This window comes from Electrophorus electricus, chromosome 21 (genome assembly GCF_041902795.1).
Source record: "Electrophorus electricus isolate QZ-2024a chromosome 21, ASM4190279v1, whole genome shotgun sequence".
NCBI classification, from domain to species: Eukaryota; Metazoa; Chordata; class Actinopteri; order Gymnotiformes; family Gymnotidae; genus Electrophorus; species Electrophorus electricus.
The window spans coordinates 18,496,053-18,516,702 of NC_137517.1; the positions used below are offsets into that span (position 1 = coordinate 18,496,053).

General features: G+C 39.2%; 2 long non-coding RNA genes and 2 pseudogenes across 4 annotated transcripts in view; 2 read left to right on the forward strand and 2 right to left on the reverse strand.

Moving 5' to 3' along the window:
* LOC145652946 (uncharacterized) overlaps nucleotides 1–15,414 on the forward strand; it is a 56,733-nt gene extending 41,319 nt beyond the window's left edge. Inside the window, exon 2 of the long non-coding RNA XR_014119231.1 lies at nucleotides 14,502–15,414. This is a non-coding gene — a long non-coding RNA (uncharacterized LOC145652946). The remainder of the gene's footprint in view (nucleotides 1–14,501) is intronic.
* Nucleotides 1–20,650, reverse strand: part of LOC113568751 (cell adhesion molecule CEACAM5-like) — a 159,962-nt pseudogene that overhangs the window by 128,982 nt on the left and 10,330 nt on the right. The window contains exon 9 of the transcript XR_014119268.1: nucleotides 19,393–19,509. The product of XR_014119268.1 is annotated as a cell adhesion molecule CEACAM5-like (transcript). The remainder of the gene's footprint in view (nucleotides 1–19,392; nucleotides 19,510–20,650) is intronic.
* On the forward strand, nucleotides 3,849–14,586 carry LOC118240593 (Fc receptor-like protein 5; annotated as a pseudogene). The gene is made up of 13 exons (XR_014119174.1): nucleotides 3,849–3,996; nucleotides 4,100–4,387; nucleotides 6,843–7,121; nucleotides 7,389–7,637; nucleotides 9,598–9,897; nucleotides 10,720–10,998; nucleotides 11,891–11,995; nucleotides 12,093–12,167; nucleotides 12,355–12,405; nucleotides 12,540–12,614; nucleotides 12,816–12,893; nucleotides 13,110–13,154; nucleotides 13,683–14,586. The product of XR_014119174.1 is annotated as an Fc receptor-like protein 5 (transcript).
* On the reverse strand, nucleotides 4,889–6,549 carry LOC145652926 (uncharacterized). Its single transcript, XR_014119209.1, has 2 exons — nucleotides 6,197–6,549; nucleotides 4,889–5,966 (listed from the first exon to the last, which is right to left on the reverse strand). It is a non-coding gene; the product is annotated as an uncharacterized LOC145652926 (long non-coding RNA).

Genomic DNA, 20,650 nt, shown 5'->3' on the forward strand with positions numbered 1-20,650 from the left:
TCTTTATGTCTTCATTAGAGTGAGAGGTGCTGTATGAAGTTGGTAATGTGTAGTCTGAGGATCCTGACTGATGAGATTGTGTGTAAGTTGTGTAGTTCCCTCAGAAGGGAGGATCAGAGTTTCACTTCCATGTGCTCAGGTGTTCTCACTGTATCCAGATGTGTTATGGAAAGGGTTCTGTTTGATGTACTGGGTTGGAGAGCAGGAGGAGAAGGTCTGGTCCATGTTTGTACTGAATATGGGAACAGACCAGTTATCAGCGTATTTCTACACATCAGCGTAGCTGATGAATAACGGAAGTGATATGGATGCTTACGACTCTAGCAGATGAGTTTATCAGAGTTTAACACTAAGACCAGTGAAGAGATGATTACAATGATCAACACAAGAGCTACTGAAACCATGGAGTAGAGTTTTAGAGGAGAGAAACAGATTTAGTGAGGGATCTAACATGAGGTTCAAGTGAAAGTGTGGGGTGAAGAAGAACCCCAAGATTCATAACTACCTACACAGGGTTGACAACCATTACATCACTATCACTATAGAAACCGGACAGTCTGTATATTTGAGATTTGGATCATACCAACATAATTTAGGAATACAGAACTCAGTAGAGTACAACAAACCCAAAGGATGCCCACAGATATGAGTGGGAAAACTTACATGCTGTGTGATACTGAAACAGTCAAGTGCAGCCTACAAACACCCTGTAGAAAATCAGCAGATAACATCCACTGCTTGGGCTGTTTTGTGTGTTGGGGTAAATGTGATAGAATGTAACATACAGTGTATATTAAGATTTTAACAGACTAACTGGTTAAAAATACTGCAATCTCAAAAAATGTAACATGAGTGAACAATAAAGGAAGGTGACGATCAACAGGAAATGACCAAGACAAACATTATTACCCTTTTGCTTTTTGTAATATAAATGAAAACACATATTAAGAAGGGGAAGAATGATCTTGACCAACACAGACTGGCTGTAATCAGCCTGACACAAGAGAGACTCTTCATTTTATAGACATGAAAGGAAACCCTGTGACATGAACCTCAACCTCAAGTTGAGCACTCACCCAGTAACTCAGCTGTACCACTAACCTCAGTCTCTCTGCTGAACACAAACTCAATTCATAGACAAAACCTCCCCAACAAAGGACCCACTCCTCACACTCACTCAACCAGGAAGCCCAACGCCTACCCCCCTAACAAAGGACCCACTCCTCACATTCATACATACATACATATGTACTCAACCAGGAAGACCAATGCCTACCCCCCTAACAAAAGGCCCACTACCACATGGTAGCAGAGAGACGGCGCATACTCAACTCCACTGTATTCTTTTTCAGAGCTTCATGTTATCAGCAGAAATGGGGAGATGGCGAACAATATTTCATCCTGGTTTTCGTTTCCATGTGATTCCTTGTTTTGGTTTCGTTAGTTCAGCCCCTCTTTTAGGTCTCTCTCCTTCATTAGTTCCCCTGCTCCTCGTTTCTACTTTGTTCGGTTCTGATTTTAAACCCAGTGTTTTCCTGAGTGTCTTGCTGGTCATTGTTCTAGCCGTTATTTGCTCATTGTGTTATTACTAAGCCTTTCTCTATGGAAAGCCAAAGTAGTCAAAATTCACCTCAAACAAAACGCATTTTATTTGTAAAACCCTGGAAAAAAAAGCGGCGTTTTGGACGCTTTTACACCGCAAAATACAGCATTATTTTTCACTACGCTGTAAAATACACTGCAAAAACGATCAAAATGGCATATTTTACACCATTTATATGTCAGTTGACACACCGTAAGAAGCTTTGTTGCATGTTCAAAGCGTCATTCTGTAGGTGATGTGCAATGTAATATCAGGTCCCAGAGATTGCAATGCAATGTTTTAAGATACTCTGGATTAGAGCAGGTTACATTAACAGTAGGCAGCGCTATTTTGCTGCTATAGCTGGTGATTTTAATATAAGGCTTATTAAGAATAATCCTTTATATCAGGGTTTAAACCTCGACGACTGCAATTCTACATACCATCAGATTCAGCGTTCTCAGGTGCAGGGACCATACCAAGATGTGGTCACTACTACACATCTATATCCAGAGGATATCCAACTGGAGAAACCGTGACAGGAGAGATTGGGGGGAGGGGATGGGGGAAGATTCTTAAGATGGTAACTCAATTACCAACAAGCAAAAGGTGGAAATGTACAATGCTATTTTAACGGTATAAAGCAAAAGACGCAAATAATATAGCTAGTCTCTGTGGTGAAGAAAGTTCAAGTCTATTGGCTGTCAAACCCAATAGGCAGAGCTCATTATCATACTATAAAATGACGTTTTTAAACGCCGTTCTAAGCACACCAAAACCTTTGGAGCCCTTAAAGCGACGCTTTTTACGGCATTTCAACTAACATATAAACGGTGTGAAATACGGCATTTTTGATGATTTTTGCAATGTATAGTACAGCGTAGTGAAAAATAATTCCGTATTTTGCGGCGTAAAAGCGTCCAAAACAAATTTGACAAATTTACAAATAAAACGCATTTCATTTTAGGAGAATTTTGAGCACTTTGGTTTTCCGTAGTTGTCTGAGCTTTTGTCTTGTTTCACGTTTATTCAGTCAGTGTTCTGGGTTCTGCCTTGTTGTCTGGGTATCTGTACCCTGTTTTCTCTCGGTTTGTCTGTTGATTTATTTTCCAGATTTTCGTGTTTTGCTTTCTGTTTAATATATTTCCGGGATCTGTTCGTATTGGTGCTGTGACCCTGGACTGTCTTAATGACCCAGATTCTGGATTTGCCCTTAATAAATTTCGCTCTTCTCAGCGTCTGCGTCCAGCTCTCTATCGCTCCACGTTACACAGTGTGTGTTCATTCTTCATAAACCCTCTAAACACTTAGAGAATGCTGGATAGGATGTCCATAAGTAACAGACACTGTGGAACTGTGAAACAGCAGTAGTGAATCTGCTCATACCACAGCACACACCACTGTCCACACAAACATAAATCACTGACGCCCCCTTGTGTTCACAACCTTCAGCGCTCTAAAGCACTCTAAACGTTTTATCATGAAAGATTCATTTCTTTCACCTTTCTTTAATCAGGGTCTTTGTGAAAACATCAGTCACATTCCCACTCCCTTTGAAGCAGAGATTAGATGAACATTTATTCAAAGTGTTATCTAGCATGTTAAGGAGTTTTTATTTAAATTAACAATTATACATAATGGTAACCAGCATGTTAAGGTGTTTATGGATAAATTAACAATGATACATACTTTTATTTTAATTGTGTCTGAAATGTTTTGCTGTCAGGTGTTTTCTTTAATAAATTAATTAATTGTTCATATTCGTATGTTCCCTCTTTTATGTTTATAGTGCTGATTTCATTGGTTCAAGCTGGACTTGCTCGAGGTGATTTATATTCTGTTTATATCTTATTTAAAACCCAAACTGCCATTACTAACTCTATTCAGCTATTACATGAAACATGGAATGATGAAATGATGTCAATAGACATTTATGAAAATTTGCTATTTTAAATGTATTAATTTACACATTTAGCATTTTAGTGTATGTATTTTATAATTAATGAATTTATATAGTATTAAAACATGTGCAGGACAGACAGCACTGACTGGTGTGCTAGATTTAGATTTAGATCTGTGTAATTTATTTGTTTTCAAAGTAACTGAATGAAGAATTCAAATGTTTAATGCTTCTGCAGGTCATCCTAAAGCTGTTCTGAGTGTAAGTCCTGATAATCACGTGTTCAGAGGAGAGACTATGACTCTCAGATGTGACATACAGGGAGAAGGAGACACTGGGTGGACATACAGCTGGTATAAGAATAACTACAGTCTCTACCCACACACCACATACAATCCATACATGATCAGCTCTGTTACACAGTATTACAGTGGTACATACACCTGCAGCGGGTACAGGGGAAGAGACTCTCAGAGCTCAGAGATCAGTAATGCTGTTACATTAACTGTGTCAGGTGAGTTTGGACTGTGAATTTAGCCAATAGATATTCATAGCAAGGTTGTTATTGTGTGTGAGTGATTTTAAACACAGAGCATTTTATATTTGCTGTGTTACAGAGAGAGCCCAGGCAGTACTGAGTGTGTCTCCACAGAGCTGGTTGACTGAAGGAGTCTCAGTGAGTCTAAGCTGTGAGGTCAGAGACTCCTCTACAGGCTGGACATTCAGCTGGTACAGAGCTGTTTCCCATGTTGAGCTCCTCTCAGACAGCAGCAGAGGAGCTGGAGGCTCCTACACTCTTAGTCCTGCTGCTCTACATCACACAGGAGTTTATGTGTGCAGAGCAGAGAGAGGAGAACCAGCCTATCAGACACAGTACAGCAACAAACAGCCGCTATGGATCACTGGTGAGGACAAACAACAGCAGTGTGTGTGTGTGTGTGTGTGTGTGTGTGTGTGTGTGTGTGTGTGTGTGGATGTAACATTAGACATTCAGTGTCATAGTGTCATTCCTAAATCCCCAATCAGCTAGTCTTAAAGTTAAACATTCAAATATAAAATAAAGATGTTAGAGAATGTCTAACAATCACACAAAGAAACACATTTTTATACATTGGTCAGAAATAATTATGTATTCAGCCCACCTTCTTTTACATACTAGCGTTGCATTCACCTTCATTACATCCAAACCAAACATTCATCAACATATGGTCGTTCCTAGAGCTTCCTAAGTTCAAGACTGTTTACTCACTACACACTAAATAGAAATAAAGATGCAGACTCTGGAATTAATTGAAGAGAAGCGCTGGTCCCGTCTTTATTCTGAGCTTAATGTTATAAACGAGGCATTATCTGGAGAATGTCTAACAGTCTCAGGTGGGCTCACCTTTATACCTTTTCTTCAAGGACCCTTACATCACCATTTTTATTTTTTCATAATACTTGTCCAGGTTCCACTATTGTTCTCCACACCAAACATTATTCAATGTATGCAAATTGATATTCAATACTTACACCAACCCGTTCTTGCTACCATTACGTTCATCCTGAACTACTACTTTTTAAAGGCGATCATATTCTATATCACCGGATGCCCATATTGGTTCTTCCAGTGATGTCCATATTGTTTCTTCCGGTGCTTGGCCGGGCTGTCCCGTCCTTGAAGCAAGGCTCCCCCTCGACTGAGGCCCCTAGAGGCCTGTCAGAGGCCTCCTGAGGATTTACACTGAAGCCTACAGAGATCTTTCCAGCATGAAACCAGTTTATTCTGGACCTTCCCTATTTTTCTGCTTACAATATCATTTTATTACCTTGTTATGACCCCGTCAGGCTGTGAGGCTGTAACAAGGAAAAAGAAGTGCAAATGTCTAACGTAACAGAAGTTGTGGAAAAAAATGAACAGCAACAAAACAAACAGAAGCACAAATGGAAGGTTTTTTAGTGTATTGTACAGAGGTTATGATTTAGAAATAATCTTACTGGTGCAATTCCTTCAGGAGTGACCCAGGCCAAAATAATAACCAAAACCCACACTAAGGAAATAAAACTATACCCTAACTAATCCTAATAACACAAGAAACATAGAACAAACTTTTCTAACTTCCTGACACAACAAGACAAAACCCACACCCAACAAAAAATGCAGTCACTCCTTACCACCAGTGTCCAACACCAATGTACCAAACAAACAATATTTACACTCTTTACACAATCTATATATATTTATGTATACACAGCTACCGAAGCAGGAGGGGCGAAGCCAAAGATGAAGTTCAAAAATGTGGAAAAACAAGGTGATACACAACACGTCATACAAATGTTCAATCACAGCCAAACAAACTCTAAGCTAACACACAGTCTCCTTACTCGCTGTCTTCCTCTTCCTCTCTCGTGGGACGGCCTTTTAAATAGCCGACACAGTTGGCTAGAAAACCCGGCAAGCAACGTGGCGGAGTCTCAAACAGGGTGGAAATCCTGGCAGTGAATCTGGAACACACACACACACACACACACACACACACACACACACACACACACACACACACACACATACACATCTTTCTGTAACAACCTCAATTTGCAAACTGATATTCAACACCCACACCAGGTGGAAGCTGTTACCGCTACATTCCAAGAGAAGGCTTCTCTTGACCTTGTCCTAAAGAAGATGTTTTTCTCTACAGTCCTGAGTCTGGTGGAGAGGTCGTATATCTTACCTTGAGTTCCACCAAAACCTACCCATGATCCTTTACTGAAGCCTGCAGAGGCCTCTACTAGGGCTCTGGCCTGTACTCCCTGATGGTTAATGTTATCATGTCTAATGCAATGTTGAGTCTCTTTTCCCTGTAAACACTCTTTTTATTACCTTCCCACTGATCACGTGGTATGGCCCGTCGCATGCAGTGGGAGTTTCTCGTCGACTATTTGTGACTCGTCCTATTTGTAACCACGGCCAGCTGTCAGCACAAACCTGCATCTGGTTTAGTCTTGTTATGTTTGTAGTATTTAAACCCTTGTTGGTGTGTGCGTTGTTGTCAGTCTTTGCTCATGTTCACATTCATGTTTATGGTCACAATGTTCATGGTGTCTGTGTTAGCTGTAGCTGTATTCATGCTCACTGTTTATGTTATACGTGAGTGCCGTTGTCTTGATGGCGTGTTAATAAACGTGTGTCACGTTTATCATGATCTTAGATAGATGTCACTACCTAGATATTATTAAACAGATTTTATTAAAATTATTTTCTATCATCAGACCAATCAACACAATGGTTGTAATCTTTCCATGTTAAATGTGTTCCTTACACTCCTGCTATGATAAGACAATAATAATAACATGTGATGTATAATTTCTGTTCCTAAGGTCTGTCTCCTCCAGACTCTCTGATCATCAGTCCCAGCAGAACTCAACACTTTAGAGGTGACTCTCTCTCACTGAGCTGTGAGGGACAGAGTGACTCTACTGGATGGAGAGTGAGAGGATACACACACAGTGGGAGGGTGTCAGATTGTTCATCACTCTAGGGATCAGTTACAGGATCTACATGCACCATCAGATACCTCTACACATCCCACACTGGAGTGTACTGGTGTCAGTCTGAATCTGGAGGGAGCAGCAATCCTGTTAACATCACAGTGCACAGTGAGTCTGCATGTAGTGCACTCACTAGTTAAGGAGAAAAGGAAATGTTTGATAACAGGATGTTATAGTTCACAATATATAGAACTAAGAAAACTAGAGTTAATAAAAAGCTGTTAATTTAACATATTCTGGGTGAACTGTGTGTTGTGACATTCTACTTTCTACTTTATTGTGTTAATGGTCTGTGTCCCTGTTATTTAATATTCAGTATTCATGCTGGAATCCTTCTCTCTGTAAAAGATGAGTAAAGTGTTTTCTCTGTTCTAGATGGTGATGTGATTCTGGAGAGGTCTGTCCATCCTGTGACTGAGGGAGATCCTCTGACTCTACACTGTTTACTTCACCCCACTATCACATCACACTTCAGAGCTGGTTTATATAAAGATGGATCACTCATCCAGACCCAGACTGCAGGAGAAATCACCATCCATACTGTCTCAAAGTCAGATGAGGGTGTCTACTACTGTAAACATCCAGAGAGAGGAGAGTCACCACACAGCTGGGTCTCAGTCAGAGGTCAGAATTTAAAGATTTCACATTTTTATTATTACACTAATTTAACCAGAGCCTCAAATTTAACCAGAGCTTCAAATGTATGTTAGCAAGAAAATCATTTTATAATTCTGAATCTTGGAGCAGTAATTCTGTCAACATCACAGTGCAGGGTGAGACTCCATGTAGTGAACTTATGCTTGTACTGGGTTTACTGTGAACACCATGAACACCATGTCCTGTCCCTGACTGAACTCTCTTCAGTTTATATATTTGTATTTTCATATGCATTTGAGTATTTGAGACTATGGATATACATTACTTACATTTAGTCATGCAAGCCACGTAAGGTAACTGTTACCCATCATTTTCTAAGAGACAGAATAGATGTTTTCTACATATTCTATCCACAGCAGAAATAGGAAATCAAATTACAGTAACCCAAGAACTCAAGGAAACAGCCCCATCTTGTGGTGTGAATCAGTATTTACATAAATGTAACATAAAGCGTTCACATGGAATCCAGTTACATTAATTAAGGCTTAAATTTACATGTAATGCTATTACATTGCTGGATATCTTGTAGATAACTGGTTCCAGTGGCATAGTATCTATTTGTAAACTAGGGGCCATTTTAATTCTAGGACTGGCTGGGAGCGTTTTAGACAATAAAAACATTTGTATTCATTTCTGTTGACTTTAAGAACCACCTGTACTGTCACCACATTACTCCTACTGTACCATCACCACATTACTCCTACTGTACCATCACCACCATTACTCCTACTGTACCATCACCACATTACTCCTACTGTACTATCACCACATTACTCCTACTGTACCATCACCACATTACTCCTACTGTACTATCACCACATACCTCCTACTGTACCATCACTACATTATTCCTACTGTACCATCACCACATTACTCCTACTGTACTATCACCACATTACTCCTACTGTACCATCACCACATTACTCCTACTGTACTATCACCACATTACTCCTACTGTACTATCACCACATTACTCCTACTGTACCATCATCACATTACTCCTACTGTACCATCACCACATTACTCCTACTGTACGATCACCACATTACTCCTACTGTACCATCACCACATTACTCCTACTGTACTATCACCACATTACTCCTACTGTACCATCACCACATTACTCCTACTGTACTATCACCACATTACTCCTACTGTACTATCACCACATTATTCCTACTGTACCATCACCACATTACTCCTACTGTACTATCATCACATTACTCCTACTGTACCATCACCACATTACTCCTACTGTACCATCACCACATTACTCCTACTGTACTATCACCACATTACTCCTACTGTACCATCACCACTTTACTCCTACTGTACCATCACCACATTACTCCTACTGTACCATCACCACATTACTCCTACTGTACTATCACCACATTATTCCTACTGTACCATCACCACATTACTTCTACTGTACTATCACCACATTACTCCTACTGTACCATCACCACTTTACTCCTACTGTACCATCACCACATTACTCCTACTGTACCATCACCACATTACTCCTACTGTACTATCACCACATTATTCCTACTGTACCATCACCACATTACTCCTACTGTACTATCACCACATTACTCCTACTGTACCATCATCACATTACTCCTACTGTACTATCACCACATTACTCCTACAAGTGTCACATTACTGGACAAAGTGTCCAAGATGGTACTGGATGGAATAATTAAGTGACTCACAGTCATGTGTTCACATTTTACCCTCCAATCACAATCAGATCCCACATAATCTCCAGATAATCTCCACAAAACACAGTGATTAACAGATTAGAATGCAGCATCGTGGGTCTAACCTGTTTGTTATAATATATGTAAATACAGAGTGACTCCAGGAAGACACTGGGGCTCAGTCAGCTGTAACATGCAGTGTTCTTCATCTCTTTCCACAGATTTACCCACAAATACACTGACTGTGGAGCCTCAGAGTCCTGTGTTCACTGGAGAGTCAGTCACTCTGAAGTGTGAGGTTCAGGGTTATGATGGGTGGACATATCAGTGGAGGTATAAGAAGAAAGCTCAGAGTCAGTGGACTACAGTGTCTCAGTCTGTGTTTTACACTGTAAACAGAGACACTCTCACCATCAGTGGAGATGCTGTAGTTAATGGGGATCAGTACCAGTGTAGAGGAGAGAGACATGACAGACCAATAACATCACAGTACGGTAACATTGTTACCCTCACTGTACATGGTAAGATTACTGTCATTTCAGGAATTTAATGTCTATTTCAATAACTTAAATTATTGTTTGTTAAATAATTTACACTATTTGTATTCAGCAGCATAATACATACTCCATGTATTGTGTTTATTTGGCAAAACGGAAATTTTAGATGTACAGTAATTACAGTTACACTACATTGTATTAGATATATATTGTAATTACAGTTACACTGCATGGTAGTAGACCTGTACTGTAATTACAGTTACACTACATGGTACTGGAACTGAAATACAAACTTACTTTGTACTTACTAAGTACTGTGTGATTTCTACAATGGAGCCTGAGTTGGTTCAGACTGTGCAATCGAATTGGACACAAATATTGAGTAGAGAAACCCTCAGACTCACATGTGTATGAGCAGGACTGTAATCCTGACCCCAACCCCTTCTCAAAGTCCAGTTCAAATCCAGTTACAGAATGTTAACAGCATGTGTATAACAGCTTGTTGAGTATGCTAAGATGGTATGTATTATACCTGTTACATGTTCAGTGACTTCTGAGGTTAACATGTACAGATATGAACTTGGACACCCAAATAAAATGAAAAACAACTGAATTAATCAGATTATAAACAAATCTGATATAAACAGTTAATTAAAAGTCTGTTGATTAATCTACTGCTTCACTACTGCTACACCATGTTACTGAGAGTCTATTGTTTTTTTTTTTAAATATTTAAACTATTTAAATACTTCATCTATTTTTAATTTGAGAATGTTAGTCATTTCATAGATATCTCTTTGCACTCTGCCATTGCATATCTTGAACTGTGTGTTTCATCTCCATCAGCAGTTAAACCTACACCTGAACTCACATCAAGCCTTAACGGAGCTGCACTGGTGGGAAACCCAGTGACTCTGCACTGTAAGCTGGACCAGTCTGCTGGATGGAGCTTTTACTGGTCCAGACACACACAGAACCCTGAGAATGAGACCAACACTGCAGCAAACTCCTACAACATCAGCTCAGTGGCGCCCTCTGATGGAGGCCAGTACTGATGCAGAGCTGGCAGAGGAAACCCAGTCTACTACACAAACTACAGTGATGCACTGTGGTTAAACGTTACTGGTGAGGAACAGTTTACAGTGTATAACTACCATAGAAATTAAATTTATCAGTTAGATATTCAACAATATCAGTTCTTGTCAACCCTCAATAAAAGTTGGCACAATATTAGATTACAAGTGTCACTACTTGTACTGTGGAGTCTTGGACATGTGCACAGATTGGCCACCAGAGGGCAGCAGTCAATAATATTTTAGTAGAAATATGACAATGCAAATCAGAAAATGTTTGATGTCCTGAATAACGGGAAGCTGTCATATTTGCTACAGGACATGCTTTATGTGTTCCTGAATTTATGTATTTATTCAGCATTAAAACATACTGGACCACACAGCAGTGACTTGTTTGAAAGATTTAGATTTAGTTCTGTATACTAGTGAGTTTAAAGTGTATAATTATAGAAAACATTGTGTTGGTTATCTGTGTGATAGATTTAGGTCTGTACAGTAACTCTGACTGTACATGTTAAGATCACAGTCATTTCATGAATTTAACATCTATTTTACTCATTTAAACTCTTTATAGAAATGAGCAGAACACACGCAGTCCACATGTATTGTGTTTACTTATTAAGGGTAAAAAATATACTGTAAATGTACCTTTATTCCAGTAATACTGCATGGTATTATAGCAATGAAATGCAAACTTACTACATTTCTTGTTAATATCATTACCAACTTATAATGGATCTTAAAAAATAATACACAAGACTGTTGTTTTGGCACCCCTGATTTAAAAGCATTTGTTTGCACCCTGCACTACAAGACCTGATCTCACTAATAGCGCCCCCTACTGTGTTGAAGAAGAGAGTACACAGTGACCTCACATAGTCTGGAGCAGAGACGTGTGACAAATCATTTTGATTCATGTGATGTTTTTGTTCCTATGAGTTCAGCTGGTGATTCCTCTTCTCTTGGCCTGGGTGGTTTGGCTGTGGGACTGAGTTTGGTCGTGTTCTTCATCTTACTGACCCTGCTGTGGTGCTACAAAACCAAAAAAGGTCTTATATGTAATATTATATGTTTGTATGATACACATCATGAAACCTTTTACAGTATTAAACACTTTTCTTTTATTTCCATGTTGCCTTGGAGCAGAATCTCCGTGTCGCTGTACTGGGAGTCAGTCAGACATTAATCAGACATCAGATCAGACCCAGAGAGAGTCAGGAGGTAAGTGGTGTCAGTCACACCACTGCACACTGCTCAGACCATGAGACAACAGCAACTTTCCTTATTAACAATTAACTTAAAGCTTTATCTTCTCTAAGACAATTTAAATAATCCTTCATCACTTGTGATTCATTCTCTACTGTGTCCAGTAATCTTTCAGTTTAGCTTTATTTTCCTTTAACCCCAGAAGCTGCCCACATATATGACACAGCTGAGCCAGCAGACAGGAGCAGCACAGGTAATGATTTTATTTCCCACTGAGTGTAACAGTGAAAGACTTGCACAGAGTGCAGCTTTACAGTAAAGAGCAGCAACCTCTTGTAGTAATAAACACACTGCAATCTGTGATAAACACACTGCACTCTATGTCAGATGAACCTGCAGACGACCTCAGTGATGTCACTTATGCTCAGGTCATGAAATATAACAAGAAAAGCAGGAATAAAGGTACATCCACATCTCCCTCACACTGGGATTTAATTCACACATGAGACAAAGGAAACACATGCTGGTCTCCAAAAGCAGCAGCAGTGCATTGTGGGAATGAAGCGTGTATGATGAGATGTTATTGGCTGGTGGGTTAGAATGCTAAAGGTCAGCAAGAGGTCACAACTGTGTTTGCTTTGGTTTTGTTCTCTGTTACTGCAGACACTGGTGCTGGACCCAGTGAAGTCACTTATGCTGAGATCAAACTGAAACCAAAACAGTAAGCAAAGAAAAAAGAAGGTACATGAAAAGGAGAAACTTTAGTCACCTACAGCAGTGACACACCAAGATACAGCTGACCTGAAGAACTCTTAAGATTCTACGTTTTGATTCACTGCTTAGTAACATTGTGTGTTTAGTTACCGACTGTAGGTTATTCAGTTAATGTTGTGTTCATTCATTTGGAGGGTTGGAGTTCTTCCTGTGGTCTAATTCAGTCTCTTCTGTCCCTACTAGAGAAGAGCAGTGTGTACTCAGAGCTGAGGCAGGACACACAGAAAGGTCAGAGCTCCAAGATCTATGGTATGATTTCAGAGGTACCAGGCTGTACCGAGCCAATACTGGACGCAAAGACCTAAAGGAACACTATAACTGGTCATAAGAAGACCTTAAACCAGTCCTTCAAAACCAACTAACAGTGAAGGAAACAGAGCTGAAGCCAGTCAGCAGATATCACGCCATAGAGTGCTCACTGATCTCCACTCCATTCATTACTGTCAGTAGCAGCTGCTGTGGTTGGAGGATTTTTAATAAACACGACTCAGTGAAAAAGGAGCCAGTGTTCATTTTAAACCTTGTTTCAAGTGAAACTGACTAACAATGCAAAGTGACTTCTGCTCAGGTTTATAACAATTAAACAATCCTGAAACATGTAAGAGCCCTTCACTGTTTATGTGCATAGGACTGAACCTACCAACTTTGTTAAATATAGGACAGTTAGTGTGGAGCTGAACTGACAGTGATTCTATGTACATTAAACAGAAATAATGACTGATCCTAATGAATGTTTTCTGAATCATCTTTGTCAAGGTTGTTGAGGAACAGCACAGACTGCTGGGAAACAGAGTTCATCCTCCTGTGTTACTCACTCAAGCTGCTACAAGACCAGGAGTTTAAACCCTCTTATCCAAGTGTTCATTCATTTATTTGGTTTAAACACATTTTAAATGATCATGTCAGATACTCATGTCTACAACAGGAAGGTGTTTTATAACAGATGGAGATGTAATAGGTTGGAGGTAAAATCTCTTACAGTGAAAGAATAGTTTCACCATAATGAACATACTAGTCTTAGTGTAGAAATGCTTGATAACATTTTAATTGTTCTGTTTCTTTGTTTTATCATGTGAATCTAAATATGAAGTGTACTGGTTGTAGCATAAACATACCAGGAGAATCAGATTCAGTGGTGTTGGAGTTCCTTCTCTGTAGAGGAGATGAGTGTATGAGTTCTGTGGGGCTTCATAGCCAACAGACTTTCTGTCTTTTCAGCAGTTCTGAAGCTTGTGATTGAGTGACTGTTTATCTTTGTGTGTTTGTTACTAGAGTCACTCAGAGAGACACATTATACTCCACTTTTTAACCTTTGAGCCTAGATTTTTTATTTTTTTTGCAGTGTTATGTAACTGCACTTTGTAAATAAAAGACCTGGAGATTCCTGGTGATCTTCTGTAGTGAGCCTCACTAGGGTGAAGGAATCAATATGCATTTTTTTATTTTGTGATTATTTGTGATTAAATTTTCTATTATGTTTATATTTCTGTACTTTTCTAAATGTCTCTGTAACTTCTCTGTGCTGTGGTGTCTGTATGTGAGGTATCAAGGTCAGGAGGTGATGACTCTCAGGAGGTGATGACTCTCAGGCCTCATCTACACCTCTCTCTCTCTCTCTCTCTCTCTCTCTCTCTCTCTCTCTCTCTCTCTCTCTCTCTCTCTCCTCTCTCTCTCTCTCTCTCTCTCTCTCTCTCTCTCTCTCTCTCTCTCTCTCTCTCTCTCTCTAGTATCAGTATCACAGAACTGGACTGTCTCACCATTACTAATGACACCAGATCCACCCCTTTTACTTTATTATAGTGTCAGTATATAGTGTATATACACTATTACTTTATTATAGTGTCAGTATGACCGAACTGGACTGTTACTGTTGCTTTGTCTTCCTGGATATTTTGTCATTTCTCGGGGCAGTGGTAGCTCAGTGTTAAGGTAGTTGACTTGTAATCAGAAGGTTGTGGTTTTAAGCCTCACCACTGCCAAATTGCCATTGTTGAATCCCTGAGCAAGGCCCTTAACCCTCAAGTTGTGTTCTGTCATAATTGTAAGTTGCTTTGAATAAAAGCATCATGGTATTTTTGACCTATGCCTGCTGTTTCAGATTGTGGTACTGGATGTGTGTTTAGGATTTATCCACCACACATTAAACTCACTCAGGTTAAACTTTGGTTCCTCACATGTTTTCTGGTCTTGTGTGTGTGTGGACGTCACTTTGTCAGGTCTGTCTGGTTTTCTCAGTATGTGTGTGAGGGCACTGAGACTCAAAACACAACATCTGAAACCCTTTTAACTGGTTGGATCATTTTATTGATGTTTTAGTAATACAAGCCTCTAGAGATTATATTTCAAATAAAGAATTTTATTGGTGTTTTCTTTGTTTTATTATTATTTACTGTGAATGCAAAAGGCAAAGATGTGCTTTATGTACCTTGACCAGATGCAAACATTCTGTAAAGCAACATTCCTGAACTTGATAAAATTGTTATAAAAACATTTATAACTGGGGCCCCTTTCATATACAATGTAATATTTCATGTGCCATTTCACATAAATATTTAACACATATAGTTCTTATACTATATAACATGTATGACGGTGGTTCTTGGTCAAATACCTAAAGAAATAATGTCATTTGAACTTACAGTGATATGCTCTCCTACATATGGAGAATTACCCATCAGCCACCATTCACACAAGTGTTACTCTCCTACTTTAGCACAGTGCAAATTCAGTCATCAAGCTCATTATTTTTCACTGATTTTTGTAGCTGTATAATCAACCACCTTGTGGTTTTGGTTATGTTTACTTCATGATCAGTTTCATCACAGATATGACAATGGTTTTATTTCTTGATAAAGATATTGTACCGACCAGAATCACTGGATATTCTAATAACTATCAGACATAAGCCTCAGTATTATTGGAATTGACAAATGTTATTACATTTACTGAATAATGTTTAAAAATACTTTAAAATATTTTATATATTAACCCATCCTCTGGATTCAGGAAGGATTGTGAAACGCCACATTAAATATATCTAGAGTTACGATGAGCTTCCTCAACCAGGGGAACTGTTAACTAAGGAAAACTTGGACGATCAAAGAAAATACTTTTGAAATTATTTCCCAAATGTAATATCTTTGTCTGCTCCTCCGTCTGATCTGTTTACTTTCTATTTATCCAGACGATATCCGAACTGTAGAAGGACGGCTTTCTGCGCATGCGTATCTACTTCTCCAGTATGAGGGCGGCTCATTAACATTAAAACATTAACAAAAAGACGCGTGGACATTGTGGACTGTTAATTAACCCTTCAGAAGCAGGAACTGTGTTTTATTTTACAGAGTGGGACAGGTTGGTCAAGGCCTGTATTTATTTCTGACGCACAGCATCGTATAATTTCCCAGGTGGAAACTTGTGCTGTTTCAACCAGAACAACCACCACATCAAAACACAATTCTTTGAATTAAAATTTTAAATTAATGTCTGACCACTTCAAAGGTTCAAAAGGCTTTATTGTCATTTCAGCTATATACAAATGCACAGCAAAAACGAAACAGTCTTCCTCCAGGACCATGGTGCAACACAAAACAAGTGAAACAGACAACACACTACACCAGTGAAAACAATACAATACAGTGCAATAATGTCATACAATAAATGCAGGACAGGACCAATACACAATGAACAGACAGTGCCTTTATTTTTACCAGTGCGCAGTATTGGGAATATGTAAAGTGGATTATGCACAGGAGTCAGTGACATGCTATACTGAACATAGCAGTCACTGGTAGCAGCCAGAACAGTTCAGAGTACAGTGCTGATTTAGTACAGCACTCTAGTAGCAAGTAGGAATAATGTGCAAGAGGGCAAAAGGAGTGCATATTGTGTGTGTGTGTGTGTGTGTGTGTGTGTGTGTGTGTGTGTGTGTGTGTGTGTGTGTGTGTGTGTGTGTGTGTGTGTGTGTGTGTGTGTGTAAGCATGGATATCACTCTTAGTGTAGAAATGCTTGATAACATTATAATTGTTTTGTTTTGTTTGTTTTATCATGTGAATCTAAATATGAAGTGTACTGGGGATGCCCATTGTGTATTGGTCCTGGGGAAAGGAATTGGACCTCATCAATAAATTAATTTTTCTATAATCAGTACAAAAGCGATTTGGTTTAGTTACCAACAAACAAGGCAAACAACATAGACTAGAGCTAGGAGTAGCAAGACCATTTTTAAGGAGGTATTCAGCTTCATTTTTCATAAGTGTATGTTTGGCTGGATTCACATGATAAGCAATTCTTTCACTGAGTGACTATCACGACATCCACATCGTGTTTAAAAACCACAGTGCGAGAGGGAGTATCCGAAAACAAAAACAGGTGATGGTACATTAATCGTATAACATTGAGTTGGGCCGACTCAGGAAGACGTCCTACATTAGAGGGGATGTCTTTAAAGGATTCGGAGTTGGGTAGGCGAGCAGAAGGACAATTTTCAAGCTTAAACTATCCACTTAAGGGAAATACTCAGATAAAGGGGCAGGGATGGGGCTACAACTAGGGATAGAACAGGTGCACTAATACTACCATTATCATCTGTGGAAGCATAGCATGAAACAGCATTTCAGCATGTTGATGTGACATACACTTTTTCTTACGATCGGGTGTGTGTATCACATAGTCCATATCACATAATTGTGATTTAGCCATATATGGAACAGCAAACCTGGTGTGAAGGGCAGAACCTGGCAAAGGCAATAAAGATAACACTTTGTCTTCTTCCTGAAAGGATCAGTGAACAGCTCGTAAATCATACCTGGCTTTCGTACGGCACTGGGAGTGGTTTACGGTTTTGTGTGCTAGATCACATAAGGAGCGTAAACACTCACAGAACTTGCTAACATAATCAAGGACGTTAGAAAGCTGCTGGTTCAAGCCCCACCACTGCGAGGTTGCTACTGTGGGGCTCTTGAAGATGGCCTGTAATCCTCAGTTGCTCAAGTTGTACTCAATCATAGTTGTAAGTTGCTTTGGATAAAAGTGTCAGCTAAATGCCATAAATGTAAAGACTGAAGGAGGTGTGTTGGAACTTCCCCTTTTGGAGATGTTCCCTCTACCCAGCTGTCTAGTCATCACAGTTTGGTCCTTGTTCAAGTCTCTCAGATCCTTACACTTGCTAATTTTTCCTGCTTCCAACACATGGAAGTAAAGCCCTGCCTGTTCACTGGATGTCTAATATCTCCATCTTACAGCAGGGGTAGACTTCACTACCCAGTGAACTATACCAGTTTCACATTAAAGCTGAGGAGAGTCAGTGTGAAGTAATGTGTAAAACACTAATCTGTGGTCTAGTTGTTGATTACTTAAAATCTAAAGTCTGTTATGAAATACACTTAGTGTTTCTTTGGCTGCTGAATATCTCATCTGACATCATTGCAATGATAATGAACACAATTTATATGGTTGTTATTTATTTAACTAGAACATAAAAAAGTAAACTAGTCCAACAAAGTAAAAGATCATTAAAATAAATGAGAATATTCTAACATTGGAATAAATGACACACAATAGTAACATGTGCTTAAAAGTGAAAACACTACTGCACGATGCTTCATATAAACTGGTGGTCAGCTGGCAGTAAGTTACCAGAGTTCAAACATTCAATCCCACATGTGAAATGACTTCAAGCAAACAGAACAATGTCCTTCCATCTTCAGTATTTTCCTTTAGACTCTCACTCCTCTGAGAATGCATTTTTAGTCAGAGCTGTAGAAAAAACATCAAACACAGAAGTGTAGGTGTTAGAAAGCTCCCCCTGGTGTTATTGGATTATCATTTAATAAATGTTTATTGCAGTCTTGGTCTTGTAGTTCAGAGAAGGGGAAAAAGTGTGTCTTGTCTCCAACGCAAGCAACATGTCGACATTGTCAATGATTGTGGGGAGAAAATCAGTATTTTATTAAACCAGCATATAAAATAGTTTTAAATGTCTGTTTACAAAAGTGTAAACTATGTATAAAACTTCTAAGTTGTTGGTGGTTGCGGTTCCCATGGTAACCTGCACTGTATTGTTTTCATTGATCTCTCTGCTCTGTCGTGACTGTGTGTTGTTTGGCTCTAGTTAGTGTGTGTATTTACACTCATGTTTCTTTTAGTATTTGCTGTCTTGCCTAAAGTAGCATTTTCTGGTTCCAGTCATTGTTCTCTTCACTCTTGTTTTTAACTACTGGTTTCATGACCATGTGCTGCTTTTATAAACCATGATTTTTATGGATTACACATAACAGACACTTTACTGCCATGTGTCCTGCTTGTCTTAGCAGTATTAAAAGTCATGACAGAGTGGTGAAAGTCATAAAAACACAGAGAAGAAAGACCAACCTTACGATGCGCTTTCAGATTCAAACAAATGTAAGATTGGTTCCTCTTTTCTTCCAGTGTGTGTAATGTGTGTCTAAGAGGAAGAGTTCTCACCGTGAGCTCTGTAGCATTTGACCCCCAGCACGATGGACACTAGCAGATATGGAGAGACTGCCAGTAGACTACTGAGCAGACTGAGGATGGAGAATGGAGCTTCTGAATGGGATAGAGCTGATAACACACACACACACACACACACACACACACACACACACACACACACACACACACACACAATTAATCACAGCTGAAGAGCTACAGTGCTTCTGTGACTCTGCAGAGCGTTGAGGGTGAGTGATGGGATAACGACATGAGCCGTGTGAACAAAGACGTTTATTTTAAACAGATGAAAAACACGAACAGCTACAAATGAGAAGCCACATGACGAAACATGGAAGTGAACATAATGGAATGGAATGATAAAAAATACAATTAAACTAAAATAAAAATATAAACCAAAGAAAAGTGACACTCATTGCAAACAAGCAGTATAACTTAATTCATTCATTTATTCATGTGGTAGCCACACAACCACTTTACAAAAATTATAATATCAACAATACACAGAACCTGTTGCATTGTTTATTTTAACTGGGTAATAATAAAAAGGATGTGTGTGAGTGAGAGGAGTTATTTATGTGCTGCTGCATATTTGCTCTGCTACAGTTAAAACTAAACTGAGCAGCAAATCCAAAGAGTTTATATCAGATTTGTTTATAATCTGATGAATTCAGTTGTTTTTCACTTTATTTGGATGTCCAAGTTCATATCTGTAGATGTTAACCTGAGAAGTCACTGAACATGTAACAGGTATAATACATACCATCTTAGCATACTCAACAAGCTGTTATACACATGCTGTTAACATTCTGTAACTGGATTTTAACTGGACTTTGAGATGGGGTTGGGGTCAGGATTACAGTCCTACTCATTCACATGTGAGTGTTTCTCTACTCAATGTTTCTGTCCAATTAGACTGCACAGTCAGAACCAGCTCAGGCTCCATTGTAGAAATCACACAGTACTTAAATTCTGCTTTTATGCTCACCTCTCAATAAGATCATGTGTTGGAATCTTATAAAACCTACTAAAACTGAACACTGGCTGCTGGTTACTGAGAAGTAGACGGCTCTCTGCTCCAGACTATGTGAGGTCACTGTGTACTCTCTTCTTCAACACAGAAGGGGGTGCTATTAGTGAGATCAGGTCTTGTAGTGCAGGGGGGAAACAAATGCCTTTAAAGTAGGGCTGTCAAAATAAAAGTCCTGTAGGACCACAGTACAGCCCTGTTCAGTGTTTCACCTTCTCCAAC